The sequence below is a fragment of the Bidens hawaiensis genome, unplaced genomic scaffold (assembly GCF_021521415.1).
Source record: "Bidens hawaiensis isolate Kalapana, Puna unplaced genomic scaffold, B.hawaiensis_p1.1 tig00028623_1, whole genome shotgun sequence".
Lineage (NCBI taxonomy): Eukaryota > Viridiplantae > Streptophyta > Magnoliopsida > Asterales > Asteraceae > Bidens > Bidens hawaiensis.
This window is the reverse complement of record NW_027494691.1, coordinates 315,445-327,934: the sequence shown is the minus strand read 5'-3', so window position 1 is coordinate 327,934 and position 12,490 is coordinate 315,445.

The window sequence follows — 12,490 nt, the reverse complement described above, 5'->3', positions numbered from 1 at the left end:
CCGGTAGCTATGTCTAACACTACATAGCCTGTTTGTATAAATATGGTCATGTGCAAACGGCGCTATGTGACACGGCAACCAGGCCGATTCCGTTTGGGTTTGTCAAACCAATAGTACTATTCACAAGCCAACGGCTCAAAGTTAATCACTGTGATCGTGGGGACTTTCGTGTGTTAGCACTTAGATAATTCACATCAGTACATGTTTCAGGTATGTATATGTAATCAAACATGCTTTTCACCCCAAAAGTTCGTAAAACAGTTTAAAAGTGGGGTCATGAAACTCACGGTTTAGTAGATAATCAGAACTGTATCGGCTCGTGGTTTGTTCGGTCCGCTATCAGTGGTTCCTATAATCAATATTATAATAATATTAATACTTTAATATTATTATAATCTCAATGCTAAACTGGGCTGTATAACTAATCTGGGTATAGTTGGAATGCCCAGAAAGTGGCAATAGGCTTAGGTTGTGATGTTGTTCAATGTCTAATACTTAAAACTGAACTTGGCTCAGACTCCCGATTTCCCAGCTGGGCCAAGTTGCTCGTTTACGCGTTCAGAAAGCAGTTATGGGAAAATAAGCTTGGGTAAATGTATTGGTTAATAACATGATTAAGTTATAAAGAAAGATCACACACTGGGGTCCCGGATTAGCCATGAGGCCCGTTTCCGTTTATTCAGTTTGATTTGAGAAGAAACGCGCACGATCCACCCGGATTGTCCAGGTTTCTCATAGAAAAGTTCATTTTCACCTAATTAGTCCAAACATATGATTTTTGATCACTCTTGGTGTTTTGATTTTCCCGCAGGTTCACTAGTCGTGAACTTGCCGGTTGTTATAAAAACTGAATTTGTTTAATATTCAGATTAGCATAATTAATTAACCGTTAATCATTAAATTATGAAAATTTAACCACTTATCAATCAAAATATGTTGATTTTTATAAAAATATTTCTGGAATTTTTTTACTGATATATTAATTTATAAAAATTCATTTTATCAGCTATATTTCGTCTGAAAATCGTCCATTTACCCCAAACAATTTCCAAAAATTCACCAAAAAATTCCTGAATGCTCAATTCATGTCCCAAATCAATCTGTATCAATTCCAGAATGTAAAAAGCTCGTGCGATATTCTTTTCGGCCTAAATTCGGCTGTAAAAATTCACACGAACGCAAATAAACAAAACACCGTTAAACTTCTTCAAATGATCCCAAAATTCATATGTGATCAAAATACATCAAATATGAGTTCCCAGAAAAATTTCATAATTTTTGAATTATTTTAGTTATTTTTCCCAAATAAACGTCCCAATTCGGTAATAAATTCGCCAAATATTCTCGGATGGTCGAAAAATTACCAAAATTAAACAGGGACTTATTGACATGGTCCATGATGTCCCTGCAAAATTTCAAGTCCTAACAATATGCACATCACAACCTTAACCTAAATAGCCCTTAAGCGAGTGTTTCGGCATTACCTTAGCGGGTTTGGCTCGTTTCCGACCTTTTAATCAAGTTTTCAGGTTCTTGTGCTTCTAAGCAAGCTAGGTACAAGTCCTAAATCACAAACCAAGAAATATTTCATCAACATAACAGCCCTTAAGTTAGGGTTTCGGCTAGTGTACAAAAACGAACTTTTGAACCGTAAAAACGTCGTTTCAACCCTTTAATCCGTGTTTATGGCCAAAAAAACTATCAAAACAGGTTCCTTACCATGTGTATGATCAAAACATGTTTATAGACCATTTTTAGGATTTTTACACGGTTAGGAATGATTTTTATTAACCAAGACATGTTTTTATGGTATTAAACAAGTGTAAAAGTAGCTTATTTAATTTGTTTACCTTAGGGTTTCTTGAGTTTTTGGCTGGAGAAGAAGTTTATGTCCAGAATTTTCAAGAAATAATGTTGAAAATATCTTGTATCTAGTTTAAATGTGAAAGAATAAAAAGGGGGGGGGGGCTGCTGCTGCGATCGGACCATCATGGGCCCACTTTGGGCCCATTTTGGCCCAAGTTTCTGATTTCTCAATCCCAAACACGAAAAGCCCGGTCCAAATTTAGTTCGGGTTTGGTTTTTGGCGCGGAAAACTTATCGGGTGCGTTAAACAGCGCTAAAACGAGTATTTTTCGGCTAGTTTTGTGTAAAATTATAAAAACATACTATACGTTTGTAAAAATCAAAAATATTTTCACGGATCGCTTAAAAATATTCAAATAAGTGTTTGGTAAGTCTTTTTCGGCTTAACGGATGATACAATGCTTGGTTTGTAACTATCTTTCGCGTTTACATCTATAGCGGGTAGTTAAACGAGCATATTTACGTTTAACTTGTTTGCTATCAAAGTAAGGCCATATTTCTAATGTTTTAGCTTGTATAGATCGTATATCACTTATGGATGGCCCCCCGAGATATCTGGGTCATAACCCGACCCGTTCGGTTAATCGTTCGTTTGTTACGCAAAATGCGTTTATCTGCTTAATCGGTAAATACGTAATGAGGTGTACCTTGTTTTGTCTCAAATGTCACAGAGAACCTTTAAAAATATTTAAAAGTGAATACAAATAAGAAATTTAAAGCCACTTTGACAATAACTAGGGCTGTAAACGAACCGAACGAACATGAACAAGGCCTTGATCATGTTCGTTTTTTAAAGAAATAATGTGTTCACGAACGGTTTACGAACACTTACTGAACGATATTTTATGTTCATGCTCGTTCATTAAGGAAATGAATGCGTTCAATAACACAAATGAACACAAATAAAATCGGCAAAGCCTAGAAATTGAGATCTATGAATTCATCAATGTGAATAATGAAATACCGTAAACGAATCAAACGAACATGAACAAGGGATGTTCATGTTCGTTTATTTTTAAAAGGAATATTGGTTCTAAATAATCCCAACTATGCCATATTGGTAAATAACGGTTCCAATTTCAAAGTAGGCTATTGGCGGTACCTACTAAAGGGCTATTCGTTTTAAACGGACCACGACTAACGGAGGTTAACTTCGTTAGTGATTTGCTGGCATGGTCCATCTAGGTGTAAAAAAAAGATTATGTGGACGGATTACGTGGACGGATTATGTGACATTCCAGGTCTTTTAATATAAAACAAACAAAAATTCATCCCCATCTCTTTTTCTTACACGAATCGAAGAACCCTAATCGATCGATTAAACCGTAAACCCCCAAATTGATCGATGGAATTGAGCTTATATGGCATGATGTTGTTGATGAAGGAATCCAGTGGGTGCGCCAGGGTGTTGTTGCAGGTTGTATGTGGCGGGTGTTGGTGCAAATGGCCGGCCGACGATTTTCGGCGAACCTCCAAACCTCGCATGGCTCAATCTAACGTGTATATTGACGGCCCTCGCAGCTTTTCCAATTAAGTGAGTCAATTTTTGTTCAGATCTAGTGATGCTTGGCTTGTTTAAGACGACGGATCAAGGTGGAACACAGTGGTAGTGGTGCTTAGCGGCGGTAGAGAGTGTGTGGAGTGGTGGAGACACGGTGGTGGTGGTGGTTGAGCTGCGACAGAGCTGCTGTCGGTGTAAAACTGTTGGATGGCGGCTGCTAGGTGGTTAATACACAAGACCATGGTTCATTGTGTGGTAAGAAACTTTGTGGGTGGAGGGTTAATGTTTTTCCACATATTGTTCTAAATATATTTTCCAGGTAAGCATCCATGTCGTCATCCACGTATTCGCCACATAAGCAAATTTTGACAAGTAGGCTTGCCACGTCAGAGAATCACTAACAGAGTTAACCTCCGTTACTCGCGGTCCGTTTAACACAAATACCTATTTAGTTGGTACCGCCACCAGCCAACTTTGAAGTTGGGACTACTATTTACCAACAGGGCATAGTTGGGATTATTTAAAACCAATATTCCTTTTAAAAATGAGCATTTATGTTCATTTATGTTCGTTTGTTTAAAATTTAAACGAACATAACTTAACAAAGATAAACGAACATAAATGAACAACTTTAGATGAACACCAACAAATATAAACGACCATAAATGAAAGCACTTAAATGAACACAAATTAGCAAATATAAAAACTTTAAGTAGACTCATCCAGATGATAATTATTTTCTGTTAATACATAAACGAACATAAATAAATAGGCATAAACGAACATAAACAAACGTTCATGAACATAAATGAATGAACGGAACTCTGTTCATGTTCGTTCGATTATTAAATAAACGAACATAAATGAACTTCCCGCCAAATGGTTCACGAACAGTTCACCGAACGTTCGGTTTGTTTACAGGCCTAAACAACCCAATTACTCATATTTTCAATATTGTTAATTTCCTTAATCCTTACAACTATGGGTATGTTTGACAAACTAGCTAGTGGCTGGTTGCTAGATGCTGGTGATTGGTGGCTGTAAGCTGGTAGCTGTAGCTTTCTAGCTATATTTAGGTGTATGATAGAGTAGCTGAAGCTTAATAAAATGTATAAAATGACCAAAATGAGTATAGCTAAAAAACAAAATACTAAATTTAAATATTTTGGAATGTTATTTAAGTAATTTTAAATACTAAAAGTTTGTAGTTTTTTTTAAACACTACTTGTAGGAGTGTTTCAGTATGGATCTTTTTCTCTTAAACTAAACACTTCAAGCCCTTCAACTAAACAAGACTTTTTTTTATCGAGTATAACTTTTTCTTAAATGCTTGAAGCTAGAACCTTCTAGAAACTCTCTACCAAACATACCCTATGTACAAGTAATTTAGCGATTCACTTTACTATATACAAGTTAAAATAAAGGATAGCCAAGTGAAAGATATAATAAAACTACATAAAAGAAATCATTTGCTATAATATCAACATAAGCTTAATATATTAATTAGGTCACTATATGAGTTAAATACTTAAATTAAACAACTAAAAATTTAGTGAGACTGTTTTATCAGTCAATCAACATGACAAACGTATATATAACTAATATATATATATATATATATATATATATAATTGTCTATATTTTGAGTCCTTACGTTTCTCCCCCTCCCTCTCGTGCCACCAGATTGCTCCATTTGAAAATTATGGCTTTTTATTGATTTAAATCTATAAAATTTGCGGGTTATGGGTAGTATCCACGGGTCTCGGTACCTAGATTAGAAAAAAGTGTTAAAACCTCATCTCTCAAATCTTCATCACCTCTTTGGTCTGCCACTCTCATTGGATTTCTAATATAAATGATTTTCATCTCATCCTAACTTAAATATCGATTCACAGGAACTGTAGGAATTGATTAAGAATCAACATGTGATTTAGAAGGTATTTATTATCTGATTTATCAATTTATTAGTTATAGTCTAACATTAAACAATGAATATGAAACAAACCCAGACGACGTCTCCTCTTGTATCTACCACCGTCACCAGTCACATCAACAGAGGTAACTTATTCACCCTCAATTTGTTCCTCTGCCCCCAATCAAATATCTTAACATTTGGTGCCCTAATTACACTATCCATACTAATTCATTATTTTTAACATTCGTTACCTTTCAAACCCGAAAACCCGACTGATTTTGAATTTTCGGTTTTGTTCAAACACGCACACACACATATATTATAATACTCTCAAGTTTCGTTTCATGTAACATTCGTTAATGTTTATTTAAATTTGCCTTTGTATTTGTTAAACCGACCTGTTTTGATGTTTCAATGTATTGTTGTTCATCATTTATCAGTAACATTATATTCCCGATAATTACATTTGTCGTACGTTCATTTCTATTTGTTTTAATCAATTAATGAAATTCTAGGATTTAAAGTTTTATTTTTAATGCAAACTATACGGGTTTAATATGTAAAGATCCAAGTAATTAAACTTTTATTTTAGTATTAAAACATTTCAAAGTTTAAGTTACAAGTTGTAAATTATATTTTAATTTTGATTTTTAAAAGAAACTTGAAAGTTCAGGGGCCATTTGTGTAAAATGAATTTAAAATATATTATTTAATAAAATAATCCCAGCCCCTCCCCGCTTTTCCCTTGCGCTTTTCCAACATGAGATTTCGGCGACCCTAAAACAACCCCCAAATCTCGCGTTTTAATCAAATTAATTCCTGCAACGGCTTTAGACAAAATTAACAAACCCATAAACGTTGAAAATAACGTTTAACAACAACTAATCTAGGCTTAATTCAACCCGAAGCGGCCGGACGTTTCTTGAAAATACATTACTAACATTAAATGTTTTATGCTCTAATTGAACTTATAAATAGGTTTCTAACATTCATCTAAACTCGTCCCAAACATCAATTACATCTAAAACACTCTCTATAATCCATAATCAATTTTCAAAGTTCGTTTTCCGGCGAGTCTCTATTCACCATCAATCAAGAACCTTTGCAGGTAATATTTATATGGTTTTTGAACGTTTTTCAGTGATAAACAAAACTCCTAAACTTATTTGAGAAAACTTGGAACGGATTTGGAGAATTGAATCTAAGGTTTTGTATGAATAATGATAATCTTGTGTTCTTATATTTATATAAACTGTCTTAATCTAATATTAACTAATCAAGCTGGTCCAATGGTTAAGTCATGTGTGTGTAACCAAGAGGACCCAGGTTCGAACCCGGGTCATGGCAATTTTCTTTGATATAGTTTTTTTTATAAACCTTATTTGTCACCCCCAAATTTTGACTGACAGAGTTTTACCGCGAGACGTGTGACATACCAGAATCTAGCTCATTCGTTATACCAAACAACCAAATTAAAATATTCAAAACATTTATTTACGTCTCAGTCAAACATGAGAACACAAAATCCAATCCAAACGATATATAGTTTTTCGGAAGCGTATAAGTAAATGGTTTAAAAACAATGAACCATGTATTCAAAACATGCACAACCCATCAAATGTAAATAATGTGAAATAAAAAGTTCATACGACGAATGTGACTCCAGACGTATGCAATGCAATCCACTCCTTAGCACATCTAGCAACCTGGGCAAGTATAAATACTCAAGGGTCAACACGAGGTTTGTGAGTTCATAAGTTGTAGTAAAAAGTAGTATATATAGTATAGATAGTATACGTAGCATAAGTAGTGTATGTGGATTCAACACTTTTCAGATATACCAGGGTGGCTAACCCATTTACAAGATACTAGACGTTTGAATCGAAGCTGACTATCTGTATGCCTTCTTACCAGATCTATCACAAAACACTGGCGATGTATGTTAGGACAATTAACACCCGTCCGACCTCCAGTCAAGTTATAGCAGGTGGGGTTTGTCAAACCCAGTAGTACTACTTAAATTTCCCCGCGATCCCATCCTAACTGTTCAAGGTAGGTAAGGACTTTAAGTGATATGAGGGCATCTAGTATACACTTGTGATGTATAAGAAACTACGTAAATCCAAAGTAAATCGCTGCGTTTTCATCCAGAAAACTAGTATGTAAGTATGTTCGTGTTTTCAATCCAGAAAACAAGTATAGGAAAATGTTTTGTGTTTTCAATCCGGAAAACAAGTAAGGAAAATGTTTTGTTGTTTTCAATCCAGAAAACCAGTATACGATAATAGCTTTGTTGTTTTCAATCCAAAAAATAAGTATACGAAAATAGTTATGTTGTATTCAATCCAGAAAACAAGTTAGAAAAAGCATGAACTTACTTGGTGACGCGTGTAACGGACTTTTCTCAAACCAATGTATGCACTTAACTCGTTAACTATTACCTAGTACAAGTGTTTTTGTTATGAGAATGTGTTTAACAACACAAGACTCTAAGACTCATGTATGGACACACACACGAACACAAACTTGACCCGATGACTCGTTGGTGATATTAAGTAATGTCAACTGTAATAAAAGTCCTAACATGTATTCACACATCATTTCATGGCAAAGCAACCAAATATTCATCATACAACCTAACTTATGATCATTCAGTTAACGAGGCAGATTCTAGCATATACAAACTGATTTTATTCACTATGCAAAACTCAAAGATAAATTCTAAAATTTATCATAGTAGAATATATGGATTAGGTTTCTCAAACAATTTTTATTATATTTTTATCAAATATGAAAAACTCACAATAATTCAATCATTCCAAGTAGGTACAGATTATTCATCAGTTTGCGCAACAAAATGTCTAGACTTGGCTAGACCTATGAATCAAAGTAAATCAAGCAAGGCCAATTGGGTTAGTTTCCTAACTCAAGGTATTAACTTCCAGAAGTGGAATTAGCCCATTTGGCTTTGTCATCATCAAGTTATGATATCGTGAACATAGGCCAATATTCTGCCTTACAAATTAGATTCGACCTTCGGTTTTGTAAAATCATAAAAACTATCAAGAACTCGACCAAAAATTACAAAATACAACTTTCTGAAAACTAGACTCAAAGTAGTACATCATCAAGCCAATATTTAATAAAAACTAAGCAATATTTATCAAGTTACAAGCAAAATTATAAGCGAGTGAAATTCTGTCCAGAATTCAATCTATCTTGAACCCTAACTGAATCATGTTTACATGAACAACAACGTTCTAAATCATCAACTATTGATCACACATTTCTTATAATGTTTATATCATTGAGATTCTCATGCCATGCATCACATAAAATCAAAAGAACACGCAAAGAGTCAAGAAAATAACGGTTAAGAGATGGATACTTACAACTAACGATTGCTATAATGTAAACACAACCCCTAGCACTTCCAATGCACCCCTAAGCTTCCCAAGTGACCCAAAATCTCTAGGGTTTTGTCCGAAAATGGCAGAGGTCGATAATATGAGCTTTAGGGTTTTTAAAGTCGTTTGAAACAATTTTCACGATCTGGCGATCCCCCACGCGGCGCGAGGGATCTAGCCAAATCCTACGCGCGGCTCGGGGCGCCTTAGGGTTTTTTTTGTTTTTTATAAATATATATATATAATAATCAAAGTATGAACACACAAGGCAAGTAATCACATACGTACATGTATTCGTTTACAGGATTGACATTTATCACCAACGCGTATGAACCAACTCTTATGTGTGACTCGTTACTGACTCGTGTAAATGTTATGCGTGACGTGTGATATAACAGAGTTGGGTTGACGGTGTCATCGAAGAGCGAGGTGTCACATTATTCTTTTTATATCAAATCAAAATAAATTATTAAAAATCAAATAAAATTATTTCTAGTTAAATAAAATTAATTACAAATTTATTTTACCAATTTTTCATCCAAAAACCCGACTTTTTTTCATATTCGTAACGTTTTGTAAAAACCCGTTAATAATTATTTCGTTAACTTTATAATTCGCTTAAATATTTGTTTTCAAGTTAATATTATGATAAAATCCATAATCCATAAATATCATAATTCTCTTATTAAATAATAAATTAATAGTTAAAATAATACTTAAATAATATAAATCGTTAAAATTCCATTAAAACTCAAAAATAATAATGTAATATAAAATGCTTCAAAATCCTGTAAAATACATTAAAATAATGCAATATACATTTAACCAAAATTATTTAACTTTTAATCCCGTTAGTTTTTAATTTCGTATTTATAATTATAGTTCTTGAAGTTCGGTTGCTTCGTTTTGTTATCGTGCTTTCGGTTTTATTCCAAATTTATCTACAATTTCAAAGGTGAGTTTCTCAACCCCCCCCCCCCATTTTAATGTTTTTATACTTCGGGGGTAGCATGCATACCTTATTCAAAGCATTTACTTCGTTGATCATTTTTAAACTACAATTCGTATCATGGACTTATTTGTTTACTTGCTTCAATTTCAAATGGTGGTCTCGATAAGTATGATCATACGCCCCCTTTGCACTCAAGACCATTTTGTTATGAGTGGAAAAGGACCCTCAATCCGAGTATGTTAGTTGTTACCAACTGGAAAGGACCTTGTATGCGATTATTTGAGTACGTTGGTTGTTACCAACTGGAAAAGACCTTACTTGCGCGATTTACACTAGTTCATGGAATTGTATGATTTTCTATTTACATATATATTTAATCTTGTGTGATTCTCACCAACTACTTATAGTTGACTTTATTTTTATACATGCTACAGGTAAAATCATTAGAGGCTAAAGAAAGGAAGAAACTAGCACTTAAGTTATCAAAATAATGCATCAAGATGCAAGTTGCTAGTTATTTTATTTCCTTGTATTTTCTTACTTTCAAACTTGTGTATGTGATGTTTTAAATTGATTAATGATAATATTGCCACTAATTAGTGTCACATGTGTTTTGAGCAATTTATATGTCACATTCAGACGTTTCCGTTTAAGCCGGGGCGTTACAATATTCATCTTCCTATATATCAATTACAGTCTTATTTATTTTCATTTCATAAGGCTTACCGAGTTATTATTCGTGTGTACCAACAGATCTGTTTATTTCTCGACTCTCCGCGTGTGTTCACACACCTGATTGCCGTGAAGCTGATATAAACCTAGGGTTAGTGTTTTGATGCGTTGTTGCGGATTATGGCTAACAACAACCATGGGGTTTCCGGATCCAAATTTGTATCCGTCAATCTGAATAAGTTATATGGGTAACATTCTCATCATACTTACGCACCCGCCGCCCAACCCCGACCCGGTGGAGATGTTCACGCGGCTAGTGGGATGGTTGTAATATCCCGAAACCGTCCGTTGCAGAAGACGGCACCGAAGCTATCCGTTCCGCCCCCTTGAACTTGCCTTCCTTGCGAAGAGAGTTTGAGAAAAGTGACGTGCCGGGTGCTGTGGGTGGTGTTGGTTCCGGGAGTGGGTCGAGGCCTAGCTCGTCGGGTTTGGGATGGACGAAACCTAAGAGTGTTGGTTTGCGGGATACGGAAGTTGGTACTGACAGTTCGGAGAGCATGCGAAATATTGAAAGTGGAGGTGGTAAAGTAACTGGTGCTTATATGCTTCCGTCAGCTAGGTTTGCGCATGGAGATATAGGTTCAGCGCATTATTCGATTGTGGCTTCGGTACCGAAAGCTATGGTGTTGAGGGGAGAGGATTTTCCGTCTTTGCAGGTTGCATTGCCTTCGTCGACGGGGCCTGCACAAAAGCAAAAGGAAGCGTATTTTCAGAAAGTGAAGCAATTGGTTAGTGAGGAGTCATCCGATGTTCTAAAAAACATTTCTCATTTTAACTCATCTCATCACGATGCAAACGGTGGGAGTGGAACCAGTGTGCAGAGTTTAAGACCGAATAGTGCACATGTAGATCATGGACAGAAGCAAGAAGACCCTTTGCTACTCATACGGTTGAACCCGAGGTCTGATTGGCTTGATGATGAGCGTGATGCGGGTCATGGATTTATAGGAAGAAGTGGCAGAGATTAGCTTGAAAAAAGTAATAACATTTGTAGACACTCTATTTGTTGACATACACGGGTCGCATGACCTGGATATTGGTTATACAGCTCTTATGTCTCGGATTCAAATATTATGACTCGGATTTAAATATTTTGAACAAACACTTGTTGTAAGTCATATCGCGTAAAGCTATCTGTGAATGATTCGTATAACGAAGCGGCCATATGACCCATGAGGTTTGTATGAACCTGACTCTTATAATACGGTCATATAAAACTTGTATGCCAGAATAATATTAAAGCTTTAAATACTTTTTGAAGTTTGGTTGTTGGTGATTATTCGGAGATTTTCTCAAAAGTAAATATTTACTTATACTTGGTTGTGTTTCAGGTAAGTCCACATGTAATTTCAGAACATATTTAATAATTCATGTAGAATGATATAGTTTACCTGTTTAAAGTCACATATAACAGTGTTATATGAATTCTGCATGCACATCATAACTTCATAAGAGCTAAATTTGCCCCCAATAACTTTTCAGTTCAAGTTTGCCTTTTAGATTTATATGGACAAATATTTGTGTTTATATTTGTTCATTTAAAAATGGATGCGCTCGTTTTCGTTTATGTTTGGTTGCTAAAAATTTAAAAAAACTATGCATCACAATTGAAATAGCTCAAATATTAAAATATAATGAACATTACAAACTAATTGTACTAAATCAAAACGAAACTCCGTTAAAAAATAAAACAAGTCACTACAAAAAATAAAATAGCAGAATGATTAAAAACAAAAACCTAAATAACCTTCAACACAGGGGCAAAAGGTAGTGTAATTATATCTATAATATATATAAATAAAATCCCTAAAATCCTACGTGTCGCGATGTGGTCGCTCCCCCCTTTTTGGAAGCCACCAAATTGTTTGATTTGTAAATGGAGGCCTCTCATTGATTTAATCCAAATTCATAGGTATGGGTACAAAACCAGATAGCTCTTAAACGGGTTATAACATCTCATTAAATTCTAAATTATCTTACCAATTATTTGATATGAAAATCCTATAAAATAGGGATGTACTAAAATTTAATATCAAATTTAAAAAGAAAAAGATATTATTTATAATTGATAAACAATTTTATAGTAAAAAACATACCAAATCTAGATAGCTTTTAAA